Source organism: Jatropha curcas, chromosome 9 (genome assembly GCF_041381405.1).
Source record: "Jatropha curcas cultivar XTBG-Jc1 chromosome 9, XTBG_Jcur_1.0, whole genome shotgun sequence".
NCBI lineage: Eukaryota > Viridiplantae > Streptophyta > Magnoliopsida > Malpighiales > Euphorbiaceae > Jatropha > Jatropha curcas.
In genome coordinates, this window is record NC_143159.1 from 16,054,689 (window position 1) to 16,073,535 (window position 18,847).

At 42.3% G+C, this 18,847-nt stretch overlaps 1 pseudogene; it reads right to left on the reverse strand.

Annotated features, from left to right (window-relative positions):
* Positions 1-9,867: 9,867 nt before the first annotated feature.
* The window catches only part of LOC149493705 (uncharacterized), a 29,808-nt pseudogene continuing 20,828 nt past the window's right edge, over positions 9,868-18,847 (reverse strand).

The following is an 18,847-nucleotide window of genomic DNA, read 5'->3' on the forward strand; positions in this document are numbered from 1 at the left end:
AACATCCTTTGTCGGTATGGAACGCCATTTGAAATCATCATTGATAATGGGTCCCACTTTTAGAGTGAATTTTCGCATTTGTTGAAGGAAAAGAAAATCCAGCATCATAAGTCTTCACCCTACCGTCCACAAACAAATGGGGCTGTAGAGGCTGCGAACAAGGCTATAAAAGTCATTTTGCAGAAGACATTTAGAAAGCACAAGGCTTGGCATGAATAGTTGCCAAATGCCTTATGGGGATACAGGAATTCAATCAGAACGCCTACTGGGGCAACCCCGTGTTCCTTAGTATATGGTATGGAAGCAGTGTTGCCATTGAGCTGGAAGTTCAGTCGGCAAGGGTTATCCGGGAAAGCCAGATCAGCGGAGCAGATTGGGTTGAGAATTATCACTTGCAACTCTTGGGTATGGACGAAAAGCGATTGCGAGCAATTCACCAAACTCAAGTTTATCAGAGAAGAATGGCACGACACTTTAATAAGAAGGTTAAAGACCGAAAGCTGGAAGAAGGTTGTTTGGTCCTGAAGGAGATTAGACAGCCAATCATAGACCCACGTGGGAAGTTTCGTCCTCATTGGGCTGGACCCTATGTGTTGAAGAAGATACTATCTGGCGGAGCCGTCATCTTAACTGATTTAGATGCTTTGGAGTTTACAAATCCATGTAATTTAGATCAGTTAAAAAGATATTTTGTGTAATTGTAAGCATTGTATGATGTAAGATGAACTACATTAGACCTGATTCTCTTCGGAAAAAAGAAAATATATATCGGAGATATGTAGGCAGCCCTCATTGGGCACGGTCTAAGCATTAATGAAAAAAAAAACATTTCATAATTCATTCTTCTTTGCCAAATAAAAAAAAGAAAAAGAAAAAAAGAGAGAAAAACCCGCTAAGTCGAAAACCCGAAAGGGCGACTAAGGCAAAAGTCGGGGCCCGCTAAGTCAAAAACCCAAAAGGGCAGCTTAGGCAAAAATGGGTAGCTCGCTAAGTTGAAAACCCGAAAGGGCAGCTTAGGCAAAAATTAGAGCTTAAATAAATGAAGTTGGAAAATGCTTGGAAAGCTTAAAAGCTAAATGACATTCTCAATTTAAGTAGTAAAGTCAAACAATCTGGAGTCAAGCAGAAAGCAAAAGAGTCCAAGCGAAATAAACAAAGTCTAAGTCCAAGTCCAAAGCAAAAAAAAAAAAAAAAAAAAAAAAAAACATACATCCCAAAAATCCAAAGTCCAAGTCCCAAATAAAAAATAAGGGAAAAACAATAAAAGTCCAAAAAGCCTATAAGAGTCTAGGTGTCCCGTTGCCTTCGTGGGGCAACATCCTCCGAGTCATCCCTAGTTGTCAAACTCTGTCCAACCTCGCCTGTCCGAGGAGCCAACACAATCTCGTCACCAGTCCCAACCTCATCATCAGCGTCAGTCTGAACCCAACCTTCGAGTGCACTCAGCAGTGCGGTCCTCCTTGGTCTCTCAATCGGCCAAACAGTGGCAATGAACTAGGCTCGATACTCAAGAGAAGTCTGAACACTGGTAGGATTAGGTAAAGGCCTAACCATATGATGATTTCTAACCCAAGCCCTAAGGACGGCTCGGGTAACACTCGGGGTAATGGCTAAATCAGCTGAAATGTCATCCATAATCGGAACAGTATGATCTATCCCCATCTGCCTCAAGACGCGCGAAGAACAGTACCAAGTACAGTGTGTAAGGCCTAGAAGGTAAACCCGAGTATGGCGGAACCTAACCTGGATAAAGAGGGTGATGTCATACCAGGTAATGAACCACAGTACCTCATTGGGACCCAACTCAATCAACCATGAAGTCCATGCATCAGTAGACGGATGGGTGATCAGGATCCTCCGTATACGATACTGAGTGGGATTGTAGGGCAAGGAAGTAGGAGCAGCAACCACTTGGAGGTGGTCCTTCAACCAAACCTGAGTAATGGATCCTTTCTATTACAAAGAATGAACTAAAAGAAGAAAAGAATAAGGAAAAGGAAAGGGGAAATACCTAGAGAATAATGGGAGAGACTGTCCAGTCATCGAACCCTAAAGCAGCTCTGTCAAGGCTCCTAATGGTCTCTGCCAGCACAATGCCGCCAATACAACCCATATCCTCCATTTGCCGAACCATGGGGCAGAGGCGCAAGTCCCCAAAGCCTGGGTCCTGGTTAAACAAGAAGCCAGCCAATAAACAAAAAACCAGGGCCCGCATTCTCAGCCTCATCCGGTCTGGGACGTCTGAGCGAGCCTCTGAAAATTCATCAATCAGGGGCAGCAGAATTGCTTTCTGGTCGTCAATATTCATAGCCCTAGCATGTGGTCGACTAAACTGAAATAGGTTTTCTAACGACCGAATATACCCAATCTTTACCTCATGCTTGACTAAAGGGGCATTGGGGTCGTACCCTATAATAGCACAAAACTCCTTAAAAAGAGGGCACATCTCTTCCATCATAGCCCCAAACCGGAAAACGTGGGCCTCCGGTCCCAAAGTCTAAGATAGGCCCGTAAAAAATCCCAATCGACTACTACCCCCCTAAGAGTAATGATAGGAGAAAGACCGTACCTCCCCAAATTGATCTTTTCAACTTTGGAGAGACTCCTAATCCAGCTGTGCATGCTGTGGTTAAAAAAGGGATTCATGTTTTTTTTTTTTCTGAGAAGAAAAGAAGGAAGGAAAAGAGAAAAAGAGAAAAAAAATTTTTGCTTTTCTGGCACAAATTTCGAGGATGAATGAATTCTGGAAAAGGACAGAAAAAAAACAGTTTTTATAGAAAAAAAAGCGCCCGGGGGCGGCTGCGGCCGCCGAACCCGGTGGCCCAGTCCGTCGGACCCGGCGGCCCAGGCCGCCGAACCCGACGGCGGCGGTGGCCACCGCAAAAAAAAAATATATATATTTTTCCAAGTACCATAAAAAAAAAAAAAAGAGAGAGGAGTTTTTTTTTTTTAATTTTCAGTGCAAAAAAAAAATATATAATCGACTACTACACCCTTAAGAGTAATGATAGGACAAAGACCGTACCTCCCCAAATTGATCTTTTCAACTTTGGAGAGACTCCTAGTCCAGCTGTGCATGCTGTGGTTAAAAAAGGGATTCATGTTTTTTTTTTCTGAGAAGAAAAGAAGGAAGGAAAAGAGAAAAAGAGAAAAAAATTTTGTGCTTTTTTGGCACAAATTTTGAGGATGAATGAATTCTGGAAAAGGACAGAAAAAAACAGTTTTTATAGAAAAAAAGCGCTCGGGGGCGGCTGCGGCCGCCGGACCCGGCGGCGGCGGCGGCCACCGCAAAAAAAAAAAAATATTTTTCCAAGTACCATAAAAAAAAAAGAGAGAGGAGTTTTTTTTTTTAATTTTCAGTGCAAAAAAAATATATATATATATTTTTTCCATAAAATGGGTTGAAAGGAAATCCTATTTTCTTTCAAATTTGATAATCATGCATCTTCAGTACTAACCAAGTGCAGGTACAGGCAAAGTTCGGTACAGAAATACAAAAAAGGAAAACAGGAAAATCTAGCAACTATCAGCGACGGGGCCTCCTCCTCCTCTGATCATCAAAAGCTATCTGAGTCAAGGCCGTAGTTAGTTCTTGCTGCATCCCGAGAACCAGCTCCATACTCTGATTGACCAACCCGACAGGAACCTGAAAATTATACAAAGGAAAATACAAGTCAATACCAAATCTCTTATGAATCTTTTTTGTGAGAGATTTTTTTTCAGTTTTTACCTCAGTAATGTCCTCGGAAGGAAGAGATAGGCGATCCACACTCTCCATGGAGATCTCTCGAAGAGTTGGAGGGCCGTCGGGAAGATAGTAGGGAATGCTGTACGGAAGGCGTAGATTGGCCAGGTCTGGGTGAAGCGTCCCAGTAGCCTCCGAAATAGCCCGGGGAGCCCTGGAAGGACCAGTCGAGCGACTAGGCTCGGCCCGAGATGGACCCTCAACCGGAGTGGAAGAAGTGGGATCAGTCATAGGCCTCCTCCTTGGAGTCCTAGTCGAGGGGCCCGAAGCCCGAGAAGAACGGGTGCCAAGCGGCTGGGAAGGAGCCGACCTCTGAAAATCATCTAACCGAGATCCAATGGGCTGCATCAAAGAGATTCTACAGAACTCGTCATAGTCTCCTCCCATGATGAGCTCCACATGTGGAATACCCTCAGTATGAGCAGCAGTGAGCGTCATCTGCTTGCCTGCTCGCATGTCCTCGGGAGGGAATAAGGGACAGAACGGTAGCCTCTTATCTGAATGTCTACTCTCTCGCCCAAATAATATCGCCGCAGGACTAAGTGTGACAGGACCACCCTCCGCCGGGACAAGGCATCTGACCGCTGGAAATCGGGGTCAGGCTGAATCCAGCTCTACCGACGGGCAGTCATCGGCCCCACTTCTGATACGGATCGGATCAAAGAATGAGATATAAGTTCGCCTCTATGGCACCCCACGTTTATAATGAAACGGAAACACCAATAATCGAGATTAAACGCTCTATGGCACCCCACGTTTATAATGAAACGGTAACACCAATAATCGAGCAAAGAACAAGATAAACGCCACAAACAAGTTGATAAGCTTACCTTAATTCTTGATGCAATTAGAGGAAGCAATCTCTCACTATCACTCTAAGCAAAGGAGTACAAGCAAAGCTTAAACAAATGAAGTTTTCAATATCTCAAAAATCGTGTTCTTACATGGAATACAAGATATTTATACTAAAACAAGAAACTAGGGCTTAATGAAGCATAAAACACATAAAACGCGTTACTGTAGCGCGTCTGAGTTCCTGTAGCACGTTACTGTAGAAAAGTCAAATTTACTGTAGCAAAGTCAAACTGATTGGCGCGGCACTGTAGCGCTTCTGAGTTCCTGTAGCACTGTAGCGCTTCTGAGTTCCTGTAGCACGTTACTGTAGCAGCGTGCTTTCCTCCACTTAAAGAGCCACCAACAACATTAGAAGCCTAGGAATGCCTTCAAGTTCCTCACAACACTTGTTGAATGCAACATCATGCAGTTCTTGTGTTATTTGGGCTTGAACAAATAATGATATGGCTGCCCCATATCGCTTGGCACGGCTCCTTGTAATCGGTCCAATAGGAAGCACCAATGGATCTCCTTCGTCGTTCACCATGCCTCCTTGTGATCCAGCGACGAGTGATGATGGATCCGTATCAACTTCGGCCTATAAAAGATGTAAATATGTTGATAAATCCTTTTTATTTAACATATCTAAGAATCACTAAGCACATACCTGCTCCAGAGTGCAAGTATCAAAAAAGGCTCTCAGCTCCTTCAACGATTTCTTGCGCCAAACGGTATGAAGGTTTGTTCGGTACCATCTCCAAGCCGAAGGCACCAGCCCTAATCTAAGATCAGTATGAAGTAGCTCTGGGCGAGTGTAAGGAAAGTACTCAAATGCCCAAGTCTGAAAAACAGAAACGGGAATCAGTGAGAAAAATCAAGATAAACAGAAAAACACAGAAAGGAAGAATGTTCTTTACATTACCTCCCAGAAGTAGTAGGTCCCGCTGAGTTTACAGTGGCCTCGACTCAGATCACACATGTCATCGTACATGCGGCTCAGAATAGCACCGGCCCAGTCGTACTCCTCCAAATGGGACAGATTTTCCAAACTTTTTAAAATAGAAGGATTAAACTTCTCTTTCCTGTTGGACCAGAAGGTCGAAGCAAACAACAGCAACAAAGTGAATCTGGCCACCTGAGTAGCCGTCAGTTCTCCTCGCCTGTATCTAGCATAGATGTCAGGGGCCTGGAGGGATAACCAGCATCTGGAAACGCTCAAAGCAAGAGTAACGGAGCCTGGCTCGACAACCAGATGGCAGGTCTATCCCGATCAGCTCCACTATCCGGTCAGAGGAGATCTCTGTCCTCCAGTCATCATATAGCTCGATCGGCCGAATGCCGAAAGGGATCCCAGAGATCACAGAAAAGTCCGCAGGGGTCACTGTCAACTCGCCCCAAGAAAAGTGGAAAGTATTGGTGGTGTCCCACCATCTCTCGGCCAAAGCGCCCAGTAACTCCCTGTGGCTGCTCCGACCCATGTCAAGATGCCTCAGGTAGCCCAAATAAGATGGACCGATAATCGCTCCAACTGGGTTATGGTGGTCGAATATCTCGATCGGAATTTCAGCCACAGAACTCTCACCCACATCCAATTTAATACCGGAGTCCTAAAAGGTAAAACAATCTAAGAGTTACTCCTCGGTTCCTTACTAAGGGTAATATCTTAGTTCTACCCTAGCATGCATACTAATAAAACAGTAAGCACAGAAAAAAATTCACATTTTGGCCACAGAGGCCCAAAAATTCACATTTTGGCCCCTAAGGCCCAAAAATACACAGTTTGGCCACAGAGGCCCAAAGATCTACAATTTGGCCTCTAAGGCCCAAGAAATAATTAAAACAAGCAAAGGTGAAAGGGAGCTAACCCGGACATAGACGCCAGTTACGGAGGCGTGAGTGTCAGCGTCCGCCGTAACATTAGCCTCCTCGAGGGAAATCCCCAGAGACTCCAGAAAATCCTCGTCGCTGCTGTGGCTCGGAGAAGTCATGATGAGGAAGTTGAGAGAATTTGAGTGAACTCTTTGAATTTGAAATTTAAGAATGAATGAAAAGTTAGAATTTCAAGCTATTTATAAGCAAATAGCCAAAAGGCGGGTCTTCTGGACGCGTCCGATTTTCGCCTTCAAATTTTGTGTTTCAGACAACCACCGGCTCCCATAAATCTTTTTTATGGTTGCCGGTGGGGGGCAACTGTGAATACCCAAATTTTGAGTCTCAAAGGGCCAGTTTTCCAGGACTGCAAACAGTCCGGCCGGCCATTCGGAAAGTTCACCGGAAGTATGCCAATATGGTACTTGAAACGTCCGGAAAATTACGAGGATCACGGAACTGGTCCCGAAATATTTCTTAGAGGTCCGAAACTCCCGGAAAAGCCTTCGGAACGAGAAAGTAGCAAACCCGGCGGCTCCGGCCGCCATACCAGGGCGGCTCAGGCCGCCGGCCACGGCGGCTCAGGCTGCCGTCAACGGCGATCCAGGCCGCCGGACCCGGCGGACCAGGCCGCCGAAACAGTCCGATTTTGCCTATAAATATCGTCCCCGGCACTCAGTTTAAGGCACTCAGTCTGTGTTGACGGACGCTCCTTCTCCCTTACGCTCCTTGCGATTCTTTACTGCTTTTCTGCATTTTTTAGTTTAGTTTTATTGCTTTCTTGCTTTGTTAATTGGTCACTAAATTTGAATTAATTAATATTCCCTTAACGAGGAGCTTAACCTGGAGTTAAGAAGTGGCCGTCAATTAAATCAGGTACATAAACTAAACTCTGCCTATTTAATTTTAGCACTTCATGCATGCTTCTCTTCTACTCCTAAACTCTACAACTGCATAAATGCATTCACATCATCAATTTGGCAAATAAATTGCCTCAATTAATTAAGTTCAGGCTAACATGCCCAGTTAATCAATAATCGTGGTATTAAAGCCTAAAATCCGACAATTTTGGCCAAAAAAGCCTAGTTAATCAATAACTATGGTGAAATTGCCATTATTTCGAACAAATCCGGCTTAAGTCCAATTAATCAATAATTGTGGCTAAATAGCCTTCATTAAACACGTTTTTTTTTCTTGGCAATCAAATTGCCTACATTGCAATTCAGTTGATCACTTTCGGCAAACAAATTGCCTATAAAGCAGATTAACCATTTTTAGCGACAAATCGCTTAAATCAATTTTCGGCAAAAAAGCCTTGAATTAATCAAACTTTTGGCAAATAAAATTGCCTAAATCAACTCATTTTGGCTAAAAGCCTTCAAATCAATCAATCTTTTGGCTGAAAGCCTTAAAATCAAACATTTTTGGCGACAAACGCCCAATCAATCAATTTTCGGCAACAAATTGCCTAAATCAATCTTTTGGCTAAAAGCCTTCAAATCAACACTTTTGGCAGAAAATGCCTAAAGATTAATCAATTTTCAAGCAAAATGGCTAAAACAAAATGCACAAAGCATACACACACTCATGCATAAAGCATACCCATTCAAAGCCCTTTTAAAAAGGCCTATTGAACTACGTTGACTTTGATCTTCCATTCAAACGGAAGTACTTAGGCACGTTCGGGATTTAACCCCGGGCGGCAAGTCGAAATCACTTAAACTTTTTATTGGTCCAATTGCATCATTTACCCTGCAAAGCATTCATTGTTTAGGTTAGTTCATCAGCATGACATAGTCTCGGGATCCACCTCCGGTTAGTAGACCATGCCTTAAACATTGGGATAGTTAATCTAGCAATTAGGTTTATTAAAAACTGGAGTCACTTAGGGTTTTTTCCTAGTTTACCCTAAAATAATTAAACAAGGTGGCGACTCATACATCATGTGCATTTCTGCCCTTAGTCACATGCACTCATATGCATTGACATGCCTTGGCATTTCGGGGGAGGGGTTCACAGTGTGCCTTGGCTTTCTGCTCTTGCACTATCTTGGAAGCTTCATCCCCAATCCCCAAGAAGTCTTCAAACTCAGATATCTTCTTCGACCATTCAGCTTCAGTGCCTGCTTGTATCATACCCACCATGAATTCGGTGCCTTCAACCAGCTGTTCCAAGGAAGGTTCAGGAGAATTGATCAATTATTCAGCAAAATCCGTCATGAAAATTTCCAGGCCAGGGTAGGTCTTCCCTCTACTTTGAAATTCTCCTGAAGCTTGTGGGATAAAGAAGATATGATTTAGATTTGGCTCTCTAACCGGAGACCGGATCTCATACTTCTCCTTCTTTCTGTTCTCTGAATATCCCAGCCCACGTCTATCTTGTTGTCCATAGGCTGATGAGAGAGGTTCAAACCTTCCTTGTAGCTCCCGGCCTAGCCCTTTGCCATACTGCCACTGCATCTTTTTCATCATTTTCCTCGAAAAAGGGCTCATCCTGTTAACTGCACTCTTACTCCCATTAACTGGCGCATCAATCACTGCCACTTGGAAACCAGACAACGGCACTGCCACCTCCAAGCCTTCCACTGTTGCCACATTCAAGTCCTCTTGCGCGTTAACGGTCATCACCTCAGTACCCCATGGGACCTTTACTTTTCTGTGCAGGGTGGACGGAATTGCACCTAGAGGGTGAAGCCGTGGCCTCCCCAACAATAAAGCATAGCTGGCCAGGATGTCCAAGACGACCACATCCACCCAACTTTCTATAGCCCCTGTGGAGATCTTCGCTCTGAAAGTTCCTTTTGCATTGCGCATGGTATTATCATATGCCTTGACCACCATGTTAGATGGTTCAAGTTTTGACTCCTCAATTTTGAACTTGGATAGCATCTTCAATGGGCACACACACAAAGCTGACCCATTGTCCACCATTACATTTCGGGTTTCGCGCCCGTTGACAGCAATCTGAATGTATAAGGGCTTGAAGTGGTTTCTTCCTTCTGGCGGGAGGTCCGAATCAAAGAAAGTGATCTCGCCAATTCTGCGTTGCAACACATTGATCATATCTACACTCTAGATTCGGGCAGGCACTCTAACAAAGGTCATGGCTTCCAACAAGGACTCCCTATGCTCTTTGGATGCTATCAGCAAATCCCATAATGAAATATCTGCCCTTGTCCTCTGCAACTGGCTCAACACTGAGTTTGCCGTTATACCACTGGGTGCTCGGTTTTGACTGCTCTCACCCATTTCAGCAGTCCTCTTTTGCATTTTCACTACTTCCTCTTCCTTCTTCTTTTCTTTTGGCTCTTCTCCGCCCTTTTCTATTGTCTTCTTCCTCATTTCGTCAGCAGCAACTTCTTTTCCCTTAGCTTGAACACTGCTATCGGGATTATATACTCGCCCACTCCGGGTTAAGCTCTAGATGCCTACTTCATTCACATCCTCTTCGCTGCTATAATACCATTGCTCTTCCTGATCCGCCAAACTTTTTTGGATTGCGAGCTGAATCTGCTCGTCTTCACTCTCTGGTACCTCGCCCACCTTTACAGTAATGCTCTTCTCAATCTCTATTTTCACGGGTATCTTCCCTTCTTCTTCATCGCTGCTACAATAGTCCCATATGTTCAGCATGGCACACATCCTTTCTTCCCATTCAGCCTCTGCTAATACCAGTTCCTCTGGTAAGCCACTTTCGATTGCATTGACTGATCCACCCGACTGAGACTTGCGGGGCGGATAATTGTACTGGTATTGAGGGAGTGGATTGTTCTTGGTGCTGGGCTTGTTCCTCTCGGAGGGTTTGGTTATCTTTTCGCTATCTATCATATCTTGAATGTCGTGCCTCAACTTGAAACACTCATCAATTGAATGCCCCTTGCATTGGTGGTAATCACAGTTCCGATCCATATACCTTCCACGCACAGGTTTAGTTGGATCGACTGGCAGCTTTGAAAGTACTCCATTCTTGATGCATGACCTCGTGACCATACTCAAAGGTCTACCCAGGTCAGTGAATTCTCTTCTCACTCATTCATTGATAGCCCCCACTGTATTACCGCTTCCTGACTGATTCGGGTTACTGTTTCCGGCATTTCTGTCATTGTAGGAGGTCCGATAATTGCCAAACCCTCGACTCTTCTTCTTCTCCTCCTTATATAGCTCCTCTATGTTCAAACCAGCTCTTTGAACTAGAGCAAAGTCAATGAGAGGTTGGGTCAACATTCTCTCTTTGAAGAAGGGCAACAAGCTTCTGCTGAAAATTCTGATTAATTCTTGGTCCTTCGGCCTCGTCTGGACCATGAATAGCTTTGTTCTCCACCTCCTATAATAGTCAGAGAAGCTTTCATCTTTCTCCTGTCTCAGACTCTCCAAATCACGCAAGCCAAATTCGTCACTATCATCAGTCTTAAAGTGCTTAAGAAAAGCGGTCTGAAGCTTGACCCAATTCTTTTGTGTCTCCAAATCTAGACCATCATACCACCTCCGGTAACTCTTATGTAGTGTTTGTGGGAATGCTCGTAAAACATCCTCCTCATTGTATCGGTTCATTTGAGAAACCTGGAGGAATTCAGATAGATGGGACCGCGGGTCTTTATCTCCCTCAAACACAGTATGCTTGAACGTTTTGAACGAAGTGGAGCTGATAGGGTGCAAGACATATTCGGTTATATGGAAGTTGGTGATCGGGTCCTTTTCCTTCACTACAGACATTTTCTCAACCTTGTCTTTCAGCTCAGCAAGTTGCTTGATTATATCATTCTCGACTGGGACAGTGTTACCCACAGAGGCCTGATTATCTGAAGCAGGTTTTGGGATTTGTCTCTCCTCAACCACAGGTTGGCTGCTTGATGTGGGAGGAGTCTGATTTTGTGCCCTATCTTGGGCGAAAGCAGCAGCTACTATCTGAGTAATGGTCCTTATCTTGGCTTGGGAGAACCCGGTCTCATTCTCCATGTCATCAGCCATTTCTATTGGGCCTGAATCAGAATCTGAACTTGAATAATTCACAGAACTGACTGGAGTAAGCTCGGGGATCGGGGATGTTCTAACTAAGCGTTGACCAGGGTGTCGGTGCCAAGCTCTCGAAGCAATTTCCCGAGAAGAATCAATTCTGACAAAAAATATCTGAGTTAAAGCAGGTCCTGCATATATGCATGAGAAAATGAAAGCACATAGGATGAGAAATGCATTTCTAATGTGCTAAAGACCGGTATGGAAATAAGATCTCGATTTCAACGACTGGACCCAAAATTCGGTGTGAATAATATGGCAATAACTTATTTTGTATTTAAACATTTCTAGTATTATCTGTCGTCGACAGTTCCTTTTGGATTTACGGTCGACTATTTTCTCTCAAGTCCCTAACTTTTGCCTTGGAATGAAAGAATTTCCAAGCGGGACATTTTTGTGTTATTTTTATTTCATTGTGTATATATTTTGTATCCTTACTTTTTGCCTTGGGACATATGGTCCCAAGCAGGATCTTATTTTGTTTTGTTACAAATTTTGTAATCTCTCACTTATTTTCAGATAATACGAGAAATGTAAAAATACAAAAGAATCGCAACCCCCTTATATCTCCCTTTTCTTTCGGGTATAATTTGCTATAAGTGATTGCATCTTATTATTCAAAATGAATTTGAGGTCCAGTCTCAAGACCAAGGTCAAATGTCCATACCGAAAATTAGCTCTTATTAATGAATGGCTGAAAAAGAAAAATGTTACATGGTGCATGAATGTCACAACATATGTACAGTTTATAACATACAGGGGAACAGGAGTTGGGAAATGCATGTCTTCCAACCTTATTTCTCCCACACATGGATTCCATTGGTATAAATTTCGACATCTGTTTCCTAGGAATTGGTCTAATCTCGACAACCAACAGGGGATTTTGAGATTGACGATATCAACTCTCGGAAATGAATGCGGCATAACAACAGCAACCAGAATTGGGTGTACCTTAGGGGAAGTGACTAAGGTTTTTGACTATGTGCATTGGCTTTAGTCTTATTAGGCTTACAAAGTCTGGGTTCCGCAAACAGGATTCGGGCTTTGTTGGGCCTACTCCTTTTGATGCACCTTTAAGATACTAGACTTGCGGTTGGTAGTAATGTTAATTCTCGGATGGATGCACCTAAAACGCGAGGTTTAGGCTAGATCCACCGTCAAAGTTAACACCAGTACCGAAGGATAATATGGGTAGAAAGTGATGAGAAGAGAGAAATGCGGTATGAATGAAAAAATCCTAAAAAAGAAAAAAAAAGCAATTAAGCACATACGGACGATTAAAGAATTTTCCATCGGCTTTTCTAATCAATTTTATTTAAAAAAATGAAGGCTTTTAGAGTCAATTCCTAATTGTAACCACTTGATTATTAAAAAATAACCGGGGATTAGTGGATGCAGAATCCCCAGTGAAGTCACCAATCTGTTTTCGCCCAATTGAGATCCCCAAACCCCGGAAGGGACCTCGAAAAACTTCTTTGGTTCTTATTATTTGAATTAGTGATTTTTATTGAAAAAGTGGTGTTAAAGCCTTTTGGGAATGCGATGCCGATAAATCGGTCTTATAAAATATTTGAGTCGCCACCCATTATTTCGACAATGGGACCGTTTCCAATTTTATTTTATAAAAGTGACTTCTTTTAACCCTATTTTTATTTAAGGCCAATTATTTGAAAAACTGGTTAGGCGCACCGTGTGCGGTTCTAGGTAAGGGAATTGAGTACATCGGCCCGTTGGAAGCCGATGCCCGGAAAATCGGCCTCTTTTAACCTGCAATTTCTAATTTATTTTAATTTAGAAAAGCCAATTTGTTTAATTAAACCCAACCCGAATAAATCGAACCGAGTTCCTATGTTGAAAATTAATTAATCGTCCCAAATAGGTTCATTCATTGCATTCATAACCATTCATAATCACATCCATCATCCACCCATAGCAAAAATAATTAAAAAGACCCGCTCTTGCCTTATGGTTAAAGGCGGGCCACAAACCGGATTTAATAATACAATTTAAACCATATAAATTCTATAAATCCTAAAATCATATATAAAAGTAAATTAACTTGTTTGGTTTGATTAAAACATAGTCTGCCCATCATTGGTTATTTCTTGAATTAAAATTAAACATTTATTTAAGGACATGAAATTAAAATAAAATAAAAATATGATTCTGGAACCCTAGAACAGTTGCGTCTGTGAACCCCTCCCCCAAAAATCAATGGCATATGAATGCATGTGACTAAGGAAGAAATGCACGTGATGTGTGAGTCGCAACCTTGTTTAATTATTTTAGGGTAAACTAGGAAAAAACCCTAAGTGACTCCAATTTTAATTAACCTAATTATTAGATTAATTAACCCAATGATTAAGGCATGGTCTACGAACCCGAGGTGGATCCCGAGACTATGTCATGCTGATGAACTAACCAAAACAATGAATGCTTTGTAGGGTAAAATGATGTAATTAGACCAATGAAATGTTTTAAGTGATTTCGACTTGCCGCTCGGGGTTAAATCCCAAACGTGCCTACGTACTTCCGTTTGAATGGAAGATCAAAGTCGACGTAGTTCGATAGGCCTCTTTTAGAGGGCTTTGAATGGGGATGCTTTATGCATGAGTGTGTGTATGCTTTGTGCATTTTCTTTAGGCATTTTGCCAAAGATTGATTGATTTTTTTAGGCATTTGATGCCGAAAGTGTTGATTTTAATGGCTTTTAGCCAAAAGATTAATTCAGGCAATGCCAAAAATGTTGTGATTTAGGCGATTGTCGCCAAAATGCTTGATTTTAAGGCTTTTAGCCAAAAGATTGATTAATTTGAAGGCTTTTAGCCAAAAAGGTTAATTTAGGCAATCTGTCTGCCAAAAGATGATTATTTAGGCGATTGTCGCCAAAATGATTGATTTAAAGCTTTTAGCCAAAATAAGTTGATTAATTTTAGGCATTTTGCCAAAGAATTGATTTAAGCGATTTGTCGCTGAAAGTAGTTAATCTAGTTTATAGGCAATGTGTTTGCCAAAAATTGATTAACTGGATTGTAATGTAGGCAATTTTATTGCCAATAAAAAACATGTTTGAATTAAAGCTTTTTAGCCACAATTATTGATTAATTGGACTTAAGCTAGATTTGTTCGAAATAAAGGCGATTATACCATAGCTATTAATTAACTAGGTATTTTAAGCCAATATTGTCGGATTTAGGCTTTAATACCACGATTATTTATTAACCGGGCATTTAGCCTAAACTTATTTATTCGAGGCAGTTTATTTGCCTAAAGATGTCATGAATGTATTTATGCAGTTATAGAATTATTAGGAGTAGAAGAGAAGAATGTATGAAATGCTAAAATTAAATAGACAGAGTTTAGTTCATGTACCTGATTTAATCGATGGCCACTTCTTAACTCCAGGTTAAGCTCCTCGTTAAGGGAATATTAATTAATTTAATTTTAAATGACTAAATAACAAAGCAAGAAAATAGTAAAGCTAAATAAAAATGCAGAAAAGCAGTAAAGAATCGCAAGGAGCATAAGGGAGAAGGAGCGTCCATCAACACAGACTGAGTGAGGAAATCGGAGTGCCGGGGCCACTATTTATAGGTGAAATCGGACTGGCTCGGCTGCCGGGCCGCCGGCGGTCGGCGGCCGGGCTCAGTGGTCGGGCCGCCGGGGCTCGGCGGCTAGGCCACCAGTGCTCGGCGTCTCGGGCCGCCGGATGCCAGCGGCTAGGCCGCCGTGCCTGGTGGTTTTGCTAATTCTCGCTCCGGAGGCTTTTCCGGGAGCTTCGGACCTCCGAAAAAAATTTCGGGACCAGTTCCGCGATCCTCGCGACGTCCCGGACGTTTCAAGTACCATATTGGCATACTTTCGGTGAACTTCCAAAATGGCCTTTGGTCCAGTCGGACTGTTTGCAGTCCGGGAAAATTGGCTCTTCGAGCCTCAAAATTTGGATATTCACAGGCGACTGCAGCCGCTGTCGCCAGCGGCTGCCGCCGCCACCGCAGCGGCAGGGAAAACTGGCTTTTTGAGCCTCAAAATTTGAGTATTCACAGTTGCCCCCCACTGGTTATCATAAAAAATGATTTATGAGAGCCAATGGCTGTCTGAAGGAGCAAATTTTGAGGATGGGCAGAGGAGGAAAACCCCGCCGTGGGTTTTTTCTATGAAATGAAATGATCAAATGCATGGATTTATGTTTGTTACTTAAAGATGTTTTTGCCTCTTTGAGGACTTAAAAAGAAATTTGGCCTCTTAGAGGACTTGAAAAAGAGGTTTTCCCCTTAATGAGGGCTTGAAAAGAGATTTTGCCTCTTAGAGGACTTGGAAAGAGATTTTGCCTCTTAATGAGGGCTTGAAAAGAGATTTGTTTTTTTCTTTGAGAACCAAGGGTCCACCTAAAGTCGAAATCATCCAATGGCTTGGTTTTGGATGAAAAATGGTTGGTTATTGGTTAGGGTTTCACCCTAGGTTTTATGTAAAAAAAGTTAACCATTAACCGGGTTCTACCCTAGGTTTGTGTAAAAGAGATTGATGATGGTTGGGTTTCACCCTGGGTTGTGCATGTTGTTTTTTTTTTTTAACACTTGCCCCTGAATCCGACTTGGAGGATTTTGCCCCCTGCTTGAGAGAATTGATGCCCTTATTAGCTGAAATAGAATTTTTTTCTTAATGAAAGACTAAAAATTCTGTGATTACTTTTGTGATGGGAGAATGGTGAAGGTTCTTATCACTTCTTACCCCCAGAATGGTGCTGACCATGGAATACTTCAAGACATTGGCGTTGTACTTGTCCAATCGATTGAGGAATCAAAGAGAACAAAGCCACTTATATGACTCGAGGAAACGAACAATGTGGATGACATTGCTCGTCTGAAAGGATCGAAGAAACGATGGTCCGAGTGGAGATGAGGTATTAAAGAATTACCTCTCAACGATTATGTTTGACATTTTTTTTAGGGTTGTTTTGGAAACCTCGGGGATTGAATTGACATTTTCCTCTCTCTCTTTTTTTTCGAGGAATGACTCAAAGAATGATGCTTTCAAAACGAACCTTTTTTTGAGAATGACTCGATTTTTGTGACTCGTTGTGAAATGACCACTGGTGATGGAGACTTGATTTTAGAGACTCGATTTAGAGACTCAAATTTTTCTTGTAGTGAATTTTGACTCGAAGGAATTCAGTGGTTCCTGGAAAAAATGATTTATATACTCCCGAGAAGACCTTTGAAAGCACTTTTTTTTCTTTTTGCCTTAACTTTTGCCTAGTAGCCGCCCTTTCGGGTTTTCGACTCTAGCAGGCTCTTTGCCCTAACTTTTGCCTAGATCGCCCTTTCGGGTTTTCAGCCTAGCGGGCTCAATTCTTGCCTGAAGCCGCCCTTTCGGGTTTTCAACTCCAGCTTTTATTTTTCTTTTCTTCTCTTTTTTTTTACTATTTTTATTATTATATTTTTTTTATTGGCAAAGAGAAAATGCTTTTTATGATGCAGACTTATGTTTGTGACCGCGCCTTTGTGGCTGCCTACGTATCTCCAAGAACTCTTCGGGGGATGGGGAGAATCAGGTCTTTCATAGTTCCTTCCGGGATGCGAACTTCGTGCTCGGCTGGTGCGGAATTCATCTCCGACTTGATGTTAGTGCGGAATTCCTTTCTGTCTTGGTGCGGAATTTATTTCCGACTTGCTGTTGGGGCAAAATTCAATTTCGCCTTAATGCTGATTGTGGAATTTATTTCCGATTTGATTTCTTCGCGGGATTTCTTCCCGACTGGATGTCTTTGCGGGATTCCTTCCCGACTTGATGTTGATGCAGAATTCATTGCTGCCTTGATTTCTTCGCAGGATTTCTTCCTGGCTTGCTGTCTTTACGGGATTCATTCCCGACTGGATGTCTTTACGGGATTCCTTCCCGACTTGATGTTAATGCAGAATTCATTTCTGACTTGATTTCTTCGCGGGATTTCTTCCCGGCTTGATGTCTTTGCGGGATTCCTTCCCGACTGGATGTCTTTACGGGATTCATTCCCAATTTGATGTTGATGCAGAATTCATTTCTGGCTTGATTTCTTCACGGGATTCCTTCCCGGCTTGATGTCTTTGCGGGATTCCTTCCCGACTTGATATCTTTATGGGATTCATTCCCGACTTTGATGAGGTTGAATCAACTTATTGACTCGAGCTCGTATAATAGTGATGACCCTAGGCGAATCCGACTTTGTTGTTGTAGTGGTTTTACCACTGGTTGACTGAAATGTGACTTGTATTCATCACAAAGAGTTTTGAATACCCACATTGTGATGGTAACTTGAGTGGCTTGAGTGTTGAAGAAGCTTTTATGCTTTGAGTTTGTGGCTTCACCATGTTTGAATTCTCGAGGTTAATTTGATTCCTTTTCTTGAACTTTATCTTCCTCTGAATTTGAAACTTATTTCCTCAATGGTTCTCCTCTCCATAAGGAATTTTGAGGAGACTCTTCCTTTTCCTTGTTTTGAGAAATGATCCTTGTTTATAAGGACACTAGTACTTGTGCCATGCTTGGCGCTTGATTTTCAAGGTCTTTGTTGTCATCCAATTTATGGAAATGACAGCTTCTTTTAACTTGCTTTTTCAAAATGTGAGCAGCCGCTTGGTCTTTGTCCTTATGGCTGAAATGATTTGTCATCTACCCTTGATGGGCTTGAATTTAACGGAGAGCTTGCAGTTGACCCGTTTTTTGACAACTTGATTTCCTGTAGCTTTGTCCTTGATTTCTTTCTTTTGTGCAGAAGTTTCTTTTGACCCATTTTTTTTTCTTTTGCTTGTTTGCTTCCTTTTGACCAGGGGTTCCTTTTGTCCCGTTTTTCCTTTTTGCTTGCTTAGAAGCAGCCTCTCCATAAAGAATTTCGAGGCAACTTGATTCTGAGATGACTTGAGTAGCGTATGGATAGCATTGCGACTTCGTGCAGACCCAACCCAATTCCAAACATAACTTCTTTATTCTGTCGCTTTTAAGCTCAAAATTCAGACACCTCTCAATCGGAGCATCTTCCATTCCTGGGTTTTCGGAGAAACCATTCTGGCCCTAACCCCTTCCATCGGCTTTGCCTCGGTACTGTTTGAAGTCTTGCGTACCCTTTGCTGGATCCTTTCCATGATTACCCTTCAAAACTTCCCCTTTGATGGTGCTTCTTAGGATGCCCCCAGCTTTGATTGATGCAGAGCAAATGAATGCATTTTACTTTGCCAATTTTTATTATCTTTTTTTTTATCATCATTTTTTTTAATTTTTTATTATTTTTTTCGATTTTTTTTTTGTGCTTTCACAGGAAAGGATAGGGAGAGAGTATAAACATGATTGGAACGTAAACTGATCACTTTTTATTGATAAGATAAAATTTGTGTACAAAAGACACTTAGAT